This window comes from Podarcis gaigeae, assembly GCF_964106915.1.
Source record: "Podarcis gaigeae genome assembly, chromosome: 9".
NCBI lineage: Eukaryota > Metazoa > Chordata > Lepidosauria > Squamata > Lacertidae > Podarcis > Podarcis gaigeae.
In genome coordinates, this window is record NC_139685.1 from 59,333,109 (window position 1) to 59,343,011 (window position 9,903).

Below are 9,903 nucleotides of genomic sequence, written 5' to 3' on the forward strand. Positions count from 1 at the left end.
AAACAAAGCAAAACAAAAGCAAAACCTCCAAGCTGTGAAGCAATGAGTTAAAAAGGAATGTTGGAAAGTAGAAATGCCAAACCAGTACCACTGTTATATTTGCTTTTCCTAATCTTATTATTTGATAGGAATTGCAGCAGTGTAGGATAATCACAGCATTTTTTTGCCTTTATGTATCAAACTATTACGAGCTCCACATGACATCTATTAGGTTCTTTTTCACCCTAAGCAAACAGAATATTTGATGTCGGCTAACTACAGATTCTCCCCCCCCCCCCTTCACTAATCTGAATCAATGTGATGAGATTAACATCTTTTTTTAAAAAAAAAAAAGAGTGCAAAAGTAATAAAGTTGCATAATCAAGTATCTGCAGGGGGGGGATAACATTTCAGTTTGTTGGAACCATTTATAACTTTAAATGTCCTATTTGCATAGCTTGTAGCAACAAAAATGATGCTTAGTCCTGATTCAACATTAGTTTTGTTTTCACTTAACAAAACAAATGTATCTCTTTGAATAATTAAATCCAAAAATATCTTGAACACTGGGCTTAGCTCTTTTTCTCTCTGTCTTTGCATACTGGGATTAAGCTGCACCTTCCCAGTTTGGAAAGAATCCTTTGGAGCTCCTACAGGAATGATTTGGTGTTTGCTTGTTTGCTTTTCTAAACCACTTAATATTGAACCAATGTCATATTAAATGTCCCATTTTAAAGCTTTTACCCCATTCTTCAGTTCAGATGAAAAGTCAAAGTAGCTGACAAAAGAAGCAGAAATACACCATGCAATATCAAAATTGCAAATTGTTGCAGCAACAACAACAGGCATTCATTAGCAGCAGCAAAGGAAGTGTTGCATTTACCTGCAAAATTCAGCCACTTCACTATTCACACCTAACTTCAGATAATTTATGAACACACTGCTGAATCTTAAATACTAGATGCAAGGACAAGAATGTGGAATGATATCATCCGGAAAGCAAACAAAATGTCTGCATTATAAATTAACAAGAATTGACAGCGACAGGCTTTAAGCCTACCCTTTAATCTTCTCATAACCTCTTCTTGTAAACTAAAGAAAATGCTGCCTTAAAAAAAAAAAAAAAACTTCCAGAAATGCTGGCAGGATCCCACCCCACGTCTCCCTTGAGACCAAAGCAGAAAGTAGTAAACAACCCATTCATCATTGGGTGCTGTGAAGTGCTGAGAGGTGTGAGATTCAGCAACAGGAACATGATAAATTGTCCCAAGCCCTTCATGCTTCTCCACTGCAAATATATATTTTTAAAATTTGCAAGCTGATAGTCTCATTTAGTCCCTCAGCATGGCAGATTAGCAGCAAAGGGCAGGACTACAAAGATACACGGGTGGCGCTGCGTCCAAACCACTGAGCCTCTTGGGCTTGCCGATCAGAAGGTCGGTGGTTTGAATCCCTGCGGCGGGGTGAGCTCCCATTGCTTGTCCCAGCTCCTGCCAACCTAGCAGTTCAAAAGCATGCCAGTGCAAGTAGATAAATAGATACCGCTTCGGCGGGAAGGTAAACGGCGTTTCCGTGCGCTCTGGTTTCCATCACGGTGTTCCGTTGTGCCAGAAGCAGTTTAGTCATAGTCATGGCAAAGGATTTGGTTCCCCAGAAGTACTCATGCCCCACGATACCCATGCCCAGGAAAAGAGTATTTGCCTTTGGCCATGCTGAACCAGAAGTTTGTTAAGTGCTCAGTGTTGTGCTTAAGAATAATTCTGTTGTATTATTCGTGTGGCATTTCTCGGTAGATCATTAAAAAAATTCCCAGAGTCATCAGAGTGCAGGGCACTGACAGGTTTTGGACACTTAGTCAATGTTTTTGTTCATTAGCTCCACTGGCAACTTCAGAATACCTCTGACACAGGCAGTCATTGTTCTGCATTAACTTTGCAGAGAAGGTGAGGGGAGTATTTATTTTGTTTGCTTGCAGGCTTGGTATGCCAATCTTGCTCTCACTGTAGTCAGCAAAAAAGAAAAGAAAAAATCATGCTGGTATATTATTTGTTTTGGGCATAATCCAGCCAAGGGTAAGCAGTTTTGAAACCCATGTATATTTATTTATTCATGGCAACTGTTTTAAACTAATGTTCTCTGGGCGACTTACATTAAAACATTTTTTAAAAAAATTAAAAACCCCAAAACCATTTAAATGTAAATTTATCAATCTCAATAAAAGAGGAATCAGCATGTGCTTCATCTCTGAGGGCCATGGAAGGTGTGCACCCACCAACAATTCTTTTTGCTGAACTGTTGTCATGGACTAGCTGGCTGCAGAGGAGTGGTGGGAGGCAGTGGTGGACAGGGGACCCCCTAGGGAACCGCCAGGGGAGGGAGGCTCTGAGCCAGGGGATTGGTGCTGGGACAGTGATGAGTGTTCAGAGAGAGGAGGAGCAGACTGGGAGGAGGAGGTGTCAGCAGCAAGAGAGGCAACCGGGTTTAGTGAGCAGGAAGAGTCTGTGGCAGAGTGCAGTTCAGATTTGGAGGCTGAAGCAGAGGCTGGAGAGAAGTGAGGTGAAGAATCCAGGGAGTCCCCCTCCCCGCTGTGACCAGCTCCCTTCCCTCCCCCCCCCCCCCCCGATCTTCAGGAACACACAGAAATGAAAAGAGCAGAACAGAAATTAGTTGTGCACAGGCAGTTTGAGACTGCATGGAGAAAACCCTGGAGAGAAGGAGCCTTAGAGAGGGGTGAGAAGGACCTTCAGTCCTCACAAGTGCTTTATTGGGGCAAGACCTCATTGGAAGCCTTGCTGAGACCACTAGGCTGGAGCTCTATGGTTTGTTTCATTGACTAGAGATTTAACTTCACTGGCCTCAGGTGATTTGTTGTTTTTGTTGCTGACCTTTGCCTGACTCAAGCCCTGGCAGCTGTCCTGGCCAGCCAGTAGCCTCACTACAACTGCACAGCTGTCATGCAGCTTAGAAGTATCAGCAGCTTTGGAGCGGCATCTCAAGGCTCCACCAAAGCCTTTTTATGTTTGTGACATGGATTTTTGTGTGGGCGTGCACGCTTGTGGCAGTCATTCCAGGCACCATCCTATGAATACCAAGTGTTCCACTTGAGCTGGCCCTCACTGAACAAGATCACCTGTTTTCATCTGTCAAATGTTTTAATGCATCTCGGCAGCTTTGTTTGCAACCTTAAGGCCAAACTCTATTCACTTTCAATGATTCGGAGGGCACTGTTTCCAATTGCTTTAATTTGTCTTCCCATTTCTTTACTTATTCCTTAGCCTGAGGAGCAGCCAAAGGCATCCAGGAAATACAAAATCAGCTCACGGTTCTTTGGCATATCCGACACCTGTCGTTGCTGAATGCAACTGCCTCAGCTATCCTTTACGCCAGGCTTTGCCAAGATGGTGCCCTACAGGGGTTTTGAACTACAGCTAGGAGCTGATGGGAATTGTAGTCCAAAACAGCGTGTGTTCACCAGGTTGATGAAGGCTGTCCCATAGAATTGCTGACCTGGTTGTATTCAGCAGGAGTAAGCAGTGTTCAACTGGCAAAGCGGCTGATATATTCTCTATCAGCACAGAACAGAAAGGGAAGAGAAAACATGATAATTCAGAAAACTGTTCAAACTGCCCACCACGGAATAACAACATCCACATTGTAGCCCGTGTAGCCAATAAACTAACAGCAATGAGGATACATTTCCAGAGCACAACTCTGCATTGCAACACACAACCAGCATGCAACACACAGCACCCTGCATCACCCCAGCCTATCTGTTCCTGTGGCACAGCCAGCAATGGCCCTGCTTCTGCCAGTCTTTGGGCATCTCTCCAGGTAAAGGTTTGATTCCCCTGTTGCTGCTCCTAAGCACAATTTTGGAGGGAAAGTAGGAAAGCCTGTGCAACACAACACAGCACCTAAACAGTCCCTCCCTGGGCAAGAGGCCTGCCCAGTCCTTCAGAGACAAAGGGTCCAGAAGACCCCCTTAGAGAGGGAAGGACCTTTTTGCAATGCAGCGCAGGTCACACAACTAGCGAAGTCACAGAAAGTATTGGTAGCAGCCACATCTAGTGGTTCACTGCACTTAGTGGTAAAGCAGGAGGTGTGTGTTTGGTTCCAGCAGGGGTGCAAAACTCATACCTTCTGCTCTGACACTCAACTTTTTGCACACCTGGCCCCAAAATCGTCATGTCAGGTACCAAAGAAAGGGAGTTCCATGAAATTCACGGCATGTAATGCCCTAAGAGAAAATTTAATGAAAATGATTTATAGGTGGTACATGACACCAGTCAAGCTTGCAAAAATTTACCATTTGCCCGAAAATAAATGTTGGAAATGTAATGAGACTGAAGGTACATTCTTTCACCTTTGGTGGACATGCCCAAGGATTAAGACATTCTGGGAGATGATTTATAACGAAATGAAAAGGGTATTCAAATATACCTTCCTGAAGAAATCGGAGGCCTTTCTCCTGGGCATGGTCGGCCAATTGGTGCCAAAGAAGGATAGAACTTTTTTTATGTATGCAACAACAGCAGCAAGAATACTTATAGAGAAGTATTGGAAGACACAAGATTTACCCACCCGGGAAGAATGGCAGATGAAGTTGATGGACTATATGGAACTGGCGGAATCCGAGACCAGGAAGAGGAGTCAGTGGAAGACGATTGGAAAAAGTTTAAAGACTATTTACAGAAATACTGTAAAATTAATGAATGTTAGAAAAATGTGGGAATGAAGTTATATGGCTTTCGTAGAAACGTTATAAGGAATTAAGTATAAATAGATTATTAGAGTATTAAAAGAAAAAAATAAGGTTAGAATATGTTAAGATAATTATAGGATAGAAAACAGAGGAAGATGGAAAGGAATTGCTGAAACAATTAACAGAAGTGGAATACAAAAAGGGAGGTGTGAGGAGGTCATTGAAATAAGTGAATGAAGGATAGGATGATGAAACTGTATGATGTGTTTTAAACTGTTTTTTATTTTGTTTTTATTTTGTTGTGTTAGTCTAATGTGTTAGTGTTGTGTGGTGTTTTTGTATTGTATTGTACTGTCCATTTTGTTTTGTAGTGTTTAAATTGTTGGAAAAGTAATAAATATTATTTAAAAAGAAAGAAAGGGAGTTCCCAGGGGAATCAAACTCATTGTCAGGAACTGGCAGGGCTCTGAAGAGTGTGAGGCAGGGGACCAGGGAGGGACCCAGAAGAGATCCAAATGGACCTCAGTCCTTAGGAGTTGGATCTCATACTCAGTATTATGGACACTGGCTGGCTGCAGCTCTCCAGAGTTTCAAGCACATTTCTCTTCCAGCTCTACCTGGAGACACTGGGATCAAACCCATGGCCTTCTGTATTCAAGGCAGGTGCTCTACCACTGAGCTATGGCCCTGCCCCCAAAGGTCTGCTTAAGTGCAGCCCTCCATTGAAGACCTGTCTAATCCAATTTCACTTTAACAAAATAAAGAACCATAAGGAGGGAGAGCAGGGACCTTGAAGTTGCCCAGCAACAATAAGCCAACAATCTGGGTAGCAGATGGAGCAGACACATAGATAACCTGGTCGCAGTCCTCTGCACCAGGATGAGATTTCTATTTGCAGGATGAGATTTCTATTTAAATTATAGCCCTTATTTTGAAGTTTGCATTGCTACAAATAAATTAGTACCTGCAAGTGTGCCCCCTGACCTCGGCCCTTCTTTTTTGGTGATGCTTAAGCAGCCACCTTACCAACAAACCAGCATCCCAGCCAACAGGCAGCACTGTCCCACAGCTCCTCCCTCACCATCGTCCAACATTTATCCCTCACTCTCCTTCCACTTCTGCCGAGTTGCCACCCCACTAGTGCATCCTGGGAGGTCACTCCAGGAAGCCTGAGTGAGCGGGTTAAGGAGCCCACTGGCCTTGAGCCCATCATACTGCCTGCCACCTTCTGAATGTCATCATGAGCTCTTATTAGGGGGTTGGAAATGGATCTCTTACTTGCCGTCCCCTAACGACCAAGAAGCAACACATGGGACAATGCCAAAGTCTTCGCAGAACAGCATCTGGGCTGGAGGAGGTCCCGAAACGGAAAACCATATTGTGTGATGCTTCCAACTACTCACCCGCGCACCAGCCAGTGACTTGACACATGCAGTAGGGTAGCCGTAGGTGCCATGTCTCTTGTGGCACTGGCTCCATGCTAGGAACATCTTCACCTGTTGCATAAACTGTATGTCACATATGTTTTGAGGCTACAGGAGCTTGCCTGCAGCAAATACAATTAAGTTCTTAACCCGAGGTACCACTGTACCAAGGGGCTGAAACACCTCTCTGGGCTGCAGATGGTGACAAATGGAAAAGGCAATTATAGGGTACATCCCTTAATGAATTTCATTCCCATGATCATGTTCACTTAATTGCAGCACCTCCAGCCTGAAAGCTATTTTGCAAAAACGAAATAGAAGCTAATTAAAACATATTACCTGCTTTCCTCAGGAAAATTACTGCCTCAGTCTAACCAAGCTTTGGGGCACTGCTCTGCAGAAGTCCTCTTTGCCACCAGCGGGTGAGTAGCAGTTACAACTTTGCTACTCTTGTGAAAATTGTGTGTGTGTGTGTGTGTGTGTGTGTGTGTGTGTGTGTGTGTCTGCACACCACTTTGAAGAAAAGGGGGTGGGATATAAATGTAATATATAAATGGCAATAAATAAAGAGCACCATGCTATCTGGGAGGCTTACTGTATTTCACCAGGCACAAGGTATTGTCCTTTGAGTCCAAAGGAAATGTGATAACTACGGTAGAAAGACTACTTGCATTCCTGCATTGCAAGGAATCCGGGGGGGGGGCTTCTTCCAACTTACAGTTCTATGAATCTATGATTCTACGGCTTCTGGACCCTCTGGAATGCTGTAAAGAAGAGGGTGGAAAGAGGATGGGGTGGGAGCCAAGATGAGGAAAGGTCCTTATTGAGGGACATCTCTTATTTCCGGAGGGATGGTGGGGAGGGATTTGGAGGTTAGAGAAAATTTGTGAGTTGCAAGATGTGCAGGAAGGCAATGGGTTGGGGTGGTGGTGGTTAACTTCAAATCTTCACATTCTAACCTCGTCTACCAACCTCAAGCCTATTTATATTCACATTTGGCCGTGGTTTTCACTTAAATTAATGGCATCGGTTGCTGATTGGTATTAGGAATTCAGCCAAAGAATTGGCCTCTGTACTGCTTCATTCTCCCGGGCCAATCCAGTACAATACACTTTTAATTGTTCCACTCAGTAACCCTGAGAGGACAGGAAAAGCAATCACAGAGGGCTGGAAGAGTCAACAGTCTGCTCCTTCCAGAGTTATCGAGCTCATTTTATCTGCCCTAGGCAGAAAATACCCGGGAGACTAATCTCATTAAAGCAGGATTTCTCCAAACTTGGACTTGATATAGTTGTATTTTTCCAAGCCAAGATACTGTCATGATGAGGAGACGTGGGGCCACAATCCTACACATACCTCAGAGTAAGCCCCATTGAACTCAACAGGAATTGCTTCTGAGTTGGCTGTAAGTGGAGATGGTGCCACTTTGATCTCCCCAAAGGGCTCACTTCTTTTCTTTCACATAGACTATTAAGTTAAGAACTACTACCATTAGCTGGAAGACCAGGTCTCCAAAATCACCCCTTGCTTTCACAGGAAACCAATGACACTGGTAGAAAGAGGGGCAATTTTCTGCCCAGCTTCAGTTCAGACTAGTGCAGGGGTTCTCAGACTTACTTACCTGCAGGGCCCACTTAATATGACTGAAAAGTTATGAGGTACATCAGTCACAACATGGTTGTGCAGGGACAGAGCTAGTCCCAAAATGGTGGCAGATGGAAGCAGAGTGTGGCATAGTAAGATGGCAATTGCTAGCAACATTTTCTACTGGTATCTAAACCATCTAAAGAAATGACTAAATTCTTTCCCAAAACATCTTCCCTGTAGCAAGGAGTTTCGTAGTTCTCCCTTTCCGTCAGCTAAGTGCAGGCAAAGGCTCTGGAATTATAGTGACTCAGCGCCCTCATTTTAGGCAGAATGAGTTGACCCAGAGCCTCTAGAACTCTCTTATATTTTTCCCTTCCCATTCCTACTTGCCTCTCAAAGTTTTCTTTATCCCATCTCCTATAATTTCTTCCTCCCGTCTCCCTTCACACTCAGCCCTTATCCCTCCAGCACTCCAGTTTCTTTCACACCTCCTCTTTGGTCCTTTTACATTCACTTCTTCCTCCTGCAACACTTTTCTGCTCTTATGCCCTTCCTTTCTGTTCCCAGTTTGCTTGTTTGTTGTAAAAAAAACATCATTGCCCAATACCTATTAGCTTTTATCTCACTTTCTGATTTCCTTCACCACCTCCTCCAGCCCTTCTGCTCAGAGGAGGGAGTTCCTCCTCTCCTCAACGCAACCCATGCTGTATTTCTCTATCTCCCAACTACCTTTACTCAGCAAGGAGTCCCTTGATTCCAGGGTATTAATCATCTTGAATTGTATTGATCATTTTGATGAACAATTTTTGATATTTTGAATGACTATGATCTTATTAAACTGATGAATTCATTGTTGTTTGCTTTATTTGCATGTTCTTGTGTTTGATAGTATAGTGGTTGTAATGTTTGTTGTAATGTTTTGATGCTTTTATGATTATTGTGAACCGATTTGAGCTCAATGCTGCTTATTGGAAAAGCAGAATAAAAATGTCATATCAAATATTAAATCAAAATAAGGGTGGGGCAGGCAAGTGAGGAGGCAGTGGGCAGGTTGGGGCGCAAGCGACCACCTAAAACGGGGCCCAAGGCCCACCATTCGAGAAGCACTGCGTTATATACTGTCTATACTGCTGTGACCTACACGAAGAACTGTGTTCCTGTGAAAAGTTCAGACAGTGCTTTGGGGACTCCTAGTGTTCACTACAGGGAAGGTCGCATCCTTAAACCAAAACTCACCACCTTAAAATCAAAAGCAGCAAAAGAGGAATCATTTTATTAGGAGGACGAAGGAAAGGGTTGACAAATAGTGGTCAAACGTTTGAGTAAGCTCACTGCTGCTTGGGGAGGGGAGTTCCCCCCTGAATGGACTAACATGGCTGGATGTTTCTATATTGTGGTTTTTTGTTGTGAACCACCCTGAGACCTGTGGGTATAGGGCGGTATACAAATTCAATGGATGATGATAAGATCAACAAAAACAGCTCTATAAACCTTAAGGGGAAGGGCCACAGTTCAGTAGCAGAGTGTCTATTTTTCCAAGTATCTCTATTATCATATCCTCCAATACCTCGCAGCCCCAAACAGGATGTCCATGGCACATACCCATCAGCTGTCCAAGACATCCTCTTTTGAGGGTCCATGCTGTTGCACAAGACCGCAGCTCCCCAAAATGTGTGATAGACACACATCTCACATGAGAGCACAGTACCCCAAAATGCACAGGAGCGCAGCCTGGAAGACGCACAGCTGGTTTTGCTCTGGGACATGTCGGAGAGTATGGTGGTACCATTCACATAACAAAAACTACCACCAAGATATCAACATTTTCAAAAGTAGGGGGTCCATGGCTTGGCTTTTGAAAAAACATGGGGTGCACAGTACTTAGCTAGTAGAGAGCCACTGTTCTAGAAGAACACGAGAAAGGACGTGAAAGGATATGACAAGAGAAAGGAAACAACTAAAAGCTCCAAGAGCCAGACTTTCATCACTCTTATAGTTTTGATTAAAAACCGCTGTAAAATGGCAACTCTTCAAAACTGGACTCTGTCATGTGCCTTGTGATCCTGTTCCTATTCCCAGGTGCTCTTGTAAACCCCAAATTTGACTGTAGCAACAACCTTCCAGATCATGCTTGTAAAATGCTCAATGTTGCGTCATAAATATTTTTTCCCGAGCAGTTGTGACAAATATATGAGAGAGCACAGACTGAAA